This window comes from Lasioglossum baleicum, unplaced genomic scaffold (assembly GCF_051020765.1).
Source record: "Lasioglossum baleicum unplaced genomic scaffold, iyLasBale1 scaffold0073, whole genome shotgun sequence".
NCBI lineage: Eukaryota > Metazoa > Arthropoda > Insecta > Hymenoptera > Halictidae > Lasioglossum > Lasioglossum baleicum.
The window spans coordinates 577,501-587,500 of record NW_027469133.1 but is presented as its reverse complement, the minus strand read 5'-3'; the positions used below and the strand labels follow the sequence as shown (position 1 = coordinate 587,500).

The 10,000-nt window shown below is 41.0% G+C and overlaps 1 non-coding gene across 1 annotated transcript in view; it reads left to right on the top strand.

Moving 5' to 3' along the window:
• Positions 1-9,951: 9,951 nt before the first annotated feature.
• Positions 9,952-10,000, top strand: part of LOC143219828 (small subunit ribosomal RNA) — a 1,920-nt gene continuing 1,871 nt past the window's right edge. Inside the window, exon 1 of the ribosomal RNA XR_013011482.1 lies at positions 9,952-10,000. This exon is cut by the window's right edge and continues 1,871 nt beyond it. This is a non-coding gene — a ribosomal RNA (small subunit ribosomal RNA).

Below are 10,000 nucleotides of genomic sequence, written 5' to 3'. Positions count from 1 at the left end.
GTTGCTTCTACTTACAGCGGCGTATTGCCTTATTCACAGCGGCGTATTGCCTTATTCACAGCGGCGTATTGCCTCTATTTACAGCGGCGTATTGCCTCTATTTACAGCGGCGTATTGCCTTATTCACAGCGGCGTATTGCCTCTATTTACAGCGGCGTGTTGCTTCTACTTACAGCGGCGTATTGCCTTATTCACAGCGGCGTATTGCCTTATTCACAGCGGCGTATTGCCTTATTTACAGCGGCCCATTTCCAGAGTTCCAGCGGCGTATACCTTCATGTTGTAGCGCCGTACTGCTTCATCTTCTAGCAGCGTATTGCCGGAGTTCTAGCAGCATATTCCTTATATTATTAGAACAATGTAGCTGAAATAACCAATTATCCCATACGAATGCCACCTGAAAATAATACATGTGATTTAAAAGTAAAAAATTAAAATATAAATTTTTTATTTTATTAATAAGATACGAATAATACAATATGAACATAGTGTATTATTTCAAACAATTACATGTTGTTTTATTGACAATTAAATGGCCCAAAACCGGCATCTCAATATCCGCACAAATCCACAGACATGGTTTGAACGAAAAAAAAGGTAGGGACAGAGGGAAACTCGTTAATCCAAACACGCGCATCGCAAACATATCCGGGGACGATCTAGCTAACAGTACAGACCAAAACTGACTCCCGCCGTTTACCCGCACGACCGATAGAACACGATTAGTACACGTCGAAATATAACTCGGAAAATTATTTCTCAATAACTCGATAAATACTCATCCGAGCGCTTTCATACTTGATATTTGTCTTCCAAATGCTTTACCACACGATGATCTAATATTTATAATTGTCCGAGTAAGCCGGAAAGATAAGTTTACTCTTGGCGGTCGGAGCAATATTTCACAAAAACTGGAGCAATACGCGTCCGAGAGCTTTGAAACTCGAGAAACATTGATGACAAGCGGTATCGTGCGTGGATATAACGATTAAACTCGTGCGAGATCTCGGGGAGAAAAGTTTACTCTTGGCGGTTGGACTTAGAAAAATTTCGCTCGAGCTCCTTCGCACGGCGATACGACGCGCCTCGGCGCGCGAACGAATCGTTCGAGCGGCCGAGCAAGCGATGCGCTCCGAACATTATTCTCAGTTTATTCGATAAATACTCATCCGAGCGCTTTCATACTTGATATTTGTCTTCCAAATGCTTTACCACACGATGATCTAATATTTATAATTGTCCGAGTAAGCCGGAAAGATAAGTTTACTCTTGGCGGTCGGAGCAATATTTCACAAAAACTGGAGCAATACGCGTCCGAGAGCTTTGAAACTCGAGAAACATTGATGACAAGCGGTATCGTGCGTGGATATAACGATTAAAGTCGTGCGGGAGCTCGGGGAGAAAAGTTTACTCTTGGCGGTTGGACTTAGAAAAATTTCGCTCGAGCTCCTTCGCACGGCGATCCGACCCGCCTCGGCGCGCGAACGATTCGTTCGAGCGGCCGAGCAAGCGATGCGCTCCGAACATTATTCTCAGTTTATTCGATAAATACTCATCCGAGCGCTTTCATACTTGATATTTGTCTTCGAAATGCTTTACCACACGATGATCTAATATTTATAATTGTCCGAGTAAGCCGGAAAGATAAGTTTACTCTTGGCGGTCGGAGCAATATTTCACAAAAACTGGAGCAATACGCGTCCGAGAGCTTTGAAACTCGAGAAATATTGATGACAAGCGGTATCGTGCGTGGATATAACGATTAAAGTCGTGCGAGAGCTCGGGGAGAAAAGTTTACTCTTGGCGGTTGGACTTAGAAAAATTTCGCTCGAGCTCCTTCGCACGGCGATACGACGCGCCTCGGCGCGCGAACGATTCGTTCGAGCGGCCGAGCAAGCGATGCGCTCCGAACATTATTCTCAGTTTATTCGATAAATACTCATCCGAGCGCTTTCATACTTGATATTTGTCTTCGAAATGCTTTACCACACGATGATCTAATATTTATAATTGTCCGAGTAAGCCGGAAAGATAAGTTTACTCTTGGCGGTCGGAGCAATATTTCACAAAAACTGGAGCAATACGCGTCCGAGAGCTTTGAAACTCGAGAAACATTGATGACAAGCGGTATCGTGCGTGGATATAACGATTAAAGTCGTGCGGGAGCTCGGGGAGAAAAGTTTACTCTTGGCGGTTGGACTTAGAAAAATTTCGCTCGAGCTCCTTCGCACGGCGATCCGACCCGCCTCGGCGCGCGAACGATTCGTTCGAGCGGCCGAGCAAGCGATGCGCTCCGAACATTATTCTCAGTTTATTCGATAAATACTCATCCGAGCGCTTTCATACTTGATATTTGTCTTCGAAATGCTTTACCACACGATGATCTAATATTTATAATTGTCCGAGTAAGCCGGAAAGATAAGTTTACTCTTGGCGGTCGGAGCAATATTTCACAAAAACTGGAGCAATACGCGTCCGAGAGCTTTGAAACTCGAATAACATTGATGACAAGCGGTATCGTGCGTGGATATAACGATTAAAGTCGTGCGGGAGCTCGGGGAGAAAAGTTTACTCTTGGCGGTTGGACTTAGAAAAATTTCGCTCGAGCTCCTTCGCACGGCGATCCGACCCGCCTCGGCGCGCGAACGATTCGTTCGAGCGGCCGAGCAAGCGATGCGCTCCGAACATTATTCTCAGTTTATTCGATAAATACTCATCCGAGCGCTTTCATACTTGATATTTGTCTTCGAAATGCTTTACCACACGATGATCTAATATTTATAATTGTCCGAGTAAGCCGGAAAGATAAGTTTACTCTTGGCGGTCGGAGCAATATTTCACAAAAACTGGAGCAATACGCGTCCGAGAGCTTTGAAACTCGAGAAATATTGATGACAAGCGGTATCGTGCGTGGATATAACGATTAAAGTCGTGCGGGAGCTCGGGGAGAAAAGTTTACTCTTGGCGGTTGGACTTAGAAAAATTTCGCTCGAGCTCCTTCGCACGGCGATACGACGCGCCTCGGCGCGCGAACGATTCGTTCGAGCGGCCGAGCAAGCGATGCGCTCCGAACATTATTCTCAGTTTATTCGATAAATACTCATCCGAGCGCTTTCATACTTGATATTTGTCTTCGAAATGCTTTACCACACGATGATCTAATATTTATAATTGTCCGAGTAAGCCGGAAAGATAAGTTTACTCTTGGCGGTCGGAGCAATATTTCACAAAAACTGGAGCAATACGCGTCCGAGAGCTTTGAAACTCGAGAAACATTGATGACAAGCGGTATCGTGCGTGGATATAACGATTAAAGTCGTGCGGGAGCTCGGGGAGAAAAGTTTACTCTTGGCGGTTGGACTTAGAAAAATTTCGCTCGAGCTCCTTCGCACGGCGATCCGACCCGCCTCGGCGCGCGAACGATTCGTTCGAGCGGCCGAGCAAGCGATGCGCTCCGAACATTATTCTCAGTTTATTCGATAAATACTCATCCGAGCGCTTTCATACTTGATATTTGTCTTCGAAATGCTTTACCACACGATGATCTAATATTTATAATTGTCCGAGTAAGCCGGAAAGATAAGTTTACTCTTGGCGGTCGGAGCAATATTTCACAAAAACTGGAGCAATACGCGTCCGAGAGCTTTGAAACTCGAGAAATATTGATGACAAGCGGTATCGTGCGTGGATATAACGATTAAAGTCGTGCGGGAGCTCGGGGAGAAAAGTTTACTCTTGGCGGTTGGACTTAGAAAAATTTAGCTCGAGCTCCTTCGCACGGCGATCCGACCCGCCTCGGCGCGCGAACGATTCGTTCGAGCGGCCGAGCAAGCGATGCGCTCCGAACATTATTCTCAGTTTATTCGATAAATACTCATCCGAGCGCTTTCATACTTGATATTTGTCTTCGAAATGCTTTACCACACGATGATCTAATATTTATAATTGTCCGAGTAAGCCGGAAAGATAAGTTTACTCTTGGCGGTCGGAGCAATATTTCACAAAAACTGGAGCAATACGCGTTCGAGAGCTTTGAAACTCGAGAAATATTGATGACAAGCGGTATCGTGCGTGGATATAACGATTAAAGTCGTGCGGGAGCTCGGGGAGAAAAGTTTACTCTTGGCGGTTGGACTTAGAAAAATTTCGCTCGAGCTCCTTCGCAGGGCGATCCGACGCGCCTCGGCGCGCGAACGATTCGTTCGAGCGGCCGAGCAAGCGATGCGCTCCGAACATTATTCTCAGTTTATTCGATAAATACTCATCCGAGCGCTTTCATACTTGATATTTGTCTTCAAAATGCTTTACCACACGATGATCTAATATTTATAATTGTCTGGGAACGCTAGGAAAAAAGTTTACTCTTGGCGGTTGGACTTTGAAAAATTTCGCTCGGTCGGAGTTGCTCGCAATGCGCCCGGAACATTATTCTGAGTTTATTCGATAAATATTCATCCTAGAGCTTCGATACTTGATATTTATTGTTAGAATGCGTTATTATACAATGATCTAATATTTATAATGGTCTGGGAACGCTAGGAAAAAAGTTTACTCTTGGCGGTTGGACTTAGAAAAATTTCGCTCGGTCGGAGTTGCTCGCAATGCGCCCGGAACATTATTCTGAGTTTATTCGATAAATATTCATCCTAGAGCTTCGATACTTGATATTTATTGTTAGAATGCGTTATTATACAATGATCTAATATTTATAATGGTCTGGGAACGCTAGGAAAAAAGTTTACTCTTGGCGGTTGGACTTAGAAAAATTTCGCTCGGTCGGAGTTGCTCGCAATGCGCCCGGAACATTATTCTGAGTTTATTCGATAAATATTCATCCTAAAGCTTTGATACTTGATATTTATTGTTAGAATGCGTTATTATACAATGATCTAATATTTATAATGGTCTGGGAACGCTAGGAAAAAAGTTTACTCTTGGCGGTTGGACTTAGAAAAATTTCGCTCGGTCGGAGTTGCTCGCAATGCGCCCGGAACATTATTCTGAGTTTATTCGATAAATATTCATCCTAGAGCTTTGATACTTGATATTTATTGTTAGAATGCGTTGTTATACAATGATCTAATATTTATAATGGTCTGGGAACGCTAGGAAAAAAGTTTACTCTTGGCGGTTGGACTTAGAAAAATTTCGCTCGGTCGGAGTTGCTCGTAATGCGCCCGGAACATTATTCTGAGTTTATTCGATGAATATTCATCCTAAAGCTTTGACACTTGATATTTATTGTTAGAATGCGTTATTATACAATGATCTAATATTTATAATGGTCTGGGAACGCTAGGAAAAAAGTTTACTCTTGGCGGTTGGACTTAGAAAAATTTCGCTCGGTCGGAGTTGCTCGCAATGCGCCCGGAACATTATTCTGAGTTTATTCGATAAATATTCATCCTAAAGCTTTGATACTTGATATTTATTGTTAGAATGCGTTATTATACAATGATCTAATATTTATAATGGTCTGGGAACGCTAGGAAAAAAGTTTACTCTTGGCGGTTGGACTTAGAAAAATTTCGCTCGGTCGGAGTTGCTCGCAATGCGCCCGGAACATTATTCTGAGTTTATTCGATAAATATTCATCCTAGAGCTTTGATACTTGATATTTATTGTTAGAATGCGTTGTTATACAATGATCTAATATTTATAATGGTCTGGGAACGCTAGGAAAAAAGTTTACTCTTGGCGGTTGGACTTAGAAAAATTTCGCTCGGTCGGAGTTGCTCGCAATGCGCCCGGAACATTATTCTGAGTTTATTCGATAAATATTCATCCTAAAGCTTTGACACTTGATATTTATTGTTAGAATGCGTTATTATACAATGATCTAATATTTATAATGGTCTGGGAACGCTAGGAAAAAAGTTTACTCTTGGCGGTTGGACTTAGAAAAATTTCGCTCGGTCGGAGTTGCTCGCAATGCGCCCGGAACATTATTCTGAGTTTATTCGATAAATATTCATCCTAAAGCTTTGATACTTGATATTTATTGTTAGAATGCGTTATTATACAATGATCTAATATTTATAATGGTCTGGGAACGCTAGGAAAAAAGTTTACTCTTGGCGGTTGGACTTAGAAAAATTTCGCTCGGTCGGAGTTGCTCGCAATGCGCCCGGAACATTATTCTGAGTTTATTCGATAAATATTCATCCTAAAGCTTTGATACTTGATATTTATTGTTAGAATGCGTTATTATACAATGATCTAATATTTATAATGGTCTGGGAACGCTAGGAAAAAAGTTTACTCTTGGCGGTTGGACTTAGAAAAATTTCGCTCGGTCGGAGTTGCTCGCAATGCGCCCGGAACATTATTCTGAGTTTATTCGATAAATATTCATCCTAAAGCTTTGATACTTGATATTTATTGTTAGAATGCGTTATTATACAATGATCTAATATTTATAATGGTCTGGGAACGCTAGGAAAAAAGTTTACTCTTGGCGGTTGGACTTAGAAAAATTTCGCTCGGTCGGAGTTGCTCGCAATGCGCCCGGAACATTATTCTGAGTTTATTCGATAAATATTCATCCTAGAGCTTTGATACTTGATATTTATTGTTAGAATGCGTTATTATACAATGATCTAATATTTATAATGGTCTGGGAACGCTAGGAAAAAAGTTTACTCTTGGCGGTTGGACTTAGAAAAATTTCGCTCGGTCGGAGTTGCTCGCAATGCGCCCGGAACATTATTCTGAGTTTATTCGATAAATATTCATCCTAAAGCTTTGATACTTGATATTTATTGTTAGAATGCGTTATTATACAATGATCTAATATTTATAATGGTCTGGGAACGCTAGGAAAAAAGTTTACTCTTGGCGGTTGGACTTAGAAAAATTTCGCTCGGTCGGAGTTGCTCGCAATGCGCCCGGAACATTATTCTGAGTTTATTCGATAAATATTCATCCTAGAGCTTTGATACTTGATATTTATTGTTAGAATGCGTTGTTATACAATGATCTAATATTTATAATGGTCCGGGAACGCTAGGAAAAAAGTTTACTCTTGGCGGTTGGACTTAGAAAAATTTCGCTCGGTCGGAGTTGCTCGCAATGCGCCCGGAACATTATTCTGAGTTTATTCGATAAATATTCATCCTAGAGCTTTGATACTTGATATTTATTGTTAGAATGCGTTGTTATACAATGATCTAATATTTATAATGGTCTGGGAACGCTAGGAAAAAAGTTTACTCTTGGCGGTTGGACTTAGAAAAATTTCGCTCGGTCGGAGTTGCTCGCAATGCGCCCGGAACATTATTCTGAGTTTATTCGATGAATATTCATCCTAAAGCTTTGACACTTGATATTTATTGTTAGAATGCGTTATTATACAATGATCTAATATTTATAATGGTCTGGGAACGCTAGGAAAAAAGTTTACTCTTGGCGGTTGGACTTAGAAAAATTTCGCTCGGTCGGAGTTGCTCGCAATGCGCCCGGAACATTATTCTGAGTTTATTCGATAAATATTCATCCTAAAGCTTTGATACTTGATATTTATTGTTAGAATGCGTTATTATACAATGATCTAATATTTATAATGGTCTGGGAACGCTAGGAAAAAAGTTTACTCTTGGCGGTTGGACTTAGAAAAATTTCGCTCGGTCGGAGTTGCTCGCAATGCGCCCGGAACATTATTCTGAGTTTATTCGATAAATATTCATCCTAGAGCTTTGATACTTGATATTTATTGTTAGAATGCGTTGTTATACAATGATCTAATATTTATAATGGTCTGGGAACGCTAGGAAAAAAGTTTACTCTTGGCGGTTGGACTTAGAAAAATTTCGCTCGGTCGGAGTTGCTCGCAATGCGCCCGGAACATTATTCTGAGTTTATTCGATAAATATTCATCCTAAAGCTTTGATACTTGATATTTATTGTTAGAATGCGTTATTATACAATGATCTAATATTTATAATGGTCTGGGAACGCTAGGAAAAAAGTTTACTCTTGGCGGTTGGACTTAGAAAAATTTCGCTCGGTCGGAGTTGCTCGCAATGCGCCCGGAACATTATTCTGAGTTTATTCGATAAATATTCATCCTAAAGCTTTGATACTTGATATTTATTGTTAGAATGCGTTATTATACAATGATCTAATATTTATAATGGTCTGGGAACGCTAGAAAAAAAGTTTACTCTTGGCGGTTGGACTTAGAAAAATTTCGCTCGGTCGGAGTTGCTCGCAATGCGCCCGGAACATTATTCTGAGTTTATTCGATAAATATTCATCCTAAAGCTTTGATACTTGATATTTATTGTTAGAATGCGTTATTATACAATGATCTAATATTTATAATGGTCTGGGAACGCTAGGAAAAAAGTTTACTCTTGGCGGTTGGACTTGGAAAAATTTCGCTTCGGTCGGAGTTGCACGCAATGCGCCCGGAACATTATTCTGAGTTTATTCGATAAATATTCATCCTAGAGCTTTGATACTTGATATTTATTGTTAGAATGCTTTATTATACAATGATCTAATATTTATAATGGTCTAGATACGATAGAAAGATAAGTTTACTCTTGGCGGTTGGACTTGAAAAATGTTCAAAGTGCCGAGATAGTATATGAAAAGTTGAATATTTTGTGTTAAATATCCTGGAAATATAAATATTTATTGTGTTGTACAAAAAAATTTTTCATGCAAAAATTTTTCTAAGTCCCAACAGCCCCGCCGGACGGGCTGTTGCCGCGGCGGTTTGCACCCATAAGCGCGCGTGCTATTCACCGCGCGGCGCCGGCGTCCTTGCCGGCCGTTCGGTATCCTTAAGAGACTCGACGGTTCGGCGAGTCGGGCGGTTCAGCGCGCGCTTGGGGCTATTCTACGATCTCGGTCGAGAAGCAGTTCACGGCGCCTCGAGACTTCGGTCTCGACTGTTTCGTTCCGTACTTCGTTTAGAACTTTTCTCTACACAGCATTGCCACGGGTCGGTGTCTAAGACCGAATGGCCCTTATGTGGCGAGCCTCCCATCGAGGAGGTTGGTGACTTGTATGCACTGATGTGTATACTCGTACTAACTGAGCATCAACTCTTCTATCCGAGCTAAAAGTTTGAGATAGTTATGGAAAGATGTTTGAGAGAAACTAAAACTAGAAAGAAGTCAAACTTCTTGTTTGCAGAGAAACGAAAAGTAAATAAAATGAGGTTGGCTTTCGGAGGGGCATTGTTACACCCAGAGCCCAGCATGCGTCCTGTCCGCGCTTCCTCGGCACTTGTGTCGATTGTCCAGCGCCCGTGGTTACGTGCTACGTGGGATACTCGTGCTACCAGATGTTAGCTCAACCTGAGAACGCAAGGAAATATAAGAATTTGTTCTCGAGAGAAACCCAAAAGGGAAATATTAAACATGAATTTTATGCACTACACGTAATGATTTGTGATGTTATGAGAAAAATATAAACCGAGAACGCAGGAATATCTGGCAAATGAATTTGTTCGAGGTTAAGAAAGAAAGGAAAAGAAGGAAGGTGGCAATATGATATAAACTCGTTCGAAAGGTTCTCTGAGAATTCGAACGAGTAAAAATGAATTTATACAAAACTTAAGAGAGAAGAGAGATTGAGGGAGGAATATGATATAAACTCGTTCGAAAGGTTCTCTGAGAATTCGAACGAGTAAAAATGAATTTATACAAAACTATAAGAGAGAAGAGATTGAGGGAGGAATATGATATAAACTCGTTCGAAAGGTTCTCTGAGAATTCGAACGAGTAAAAATGAATTTATACAAAACTATAAGAGAGAAGAGATTGAGGGAGGAATATGATATAAACTCGTTCGAAAGGTTCTCTGAGAATTCGAACGAGTAAAAAGGAATTTTTATACAAAACTATAAGAGAGTGTCGTCGACCTGTCTCTGAAAGAGCTGGCGACGAAAAGACACACATATTTATTATATATTGAAAAATCGACAAAAATTGTCGAAGCTCCCTGGTTGATCCTGCCAGTAGTCATATGCTTGTCTCAAAGATTAAGC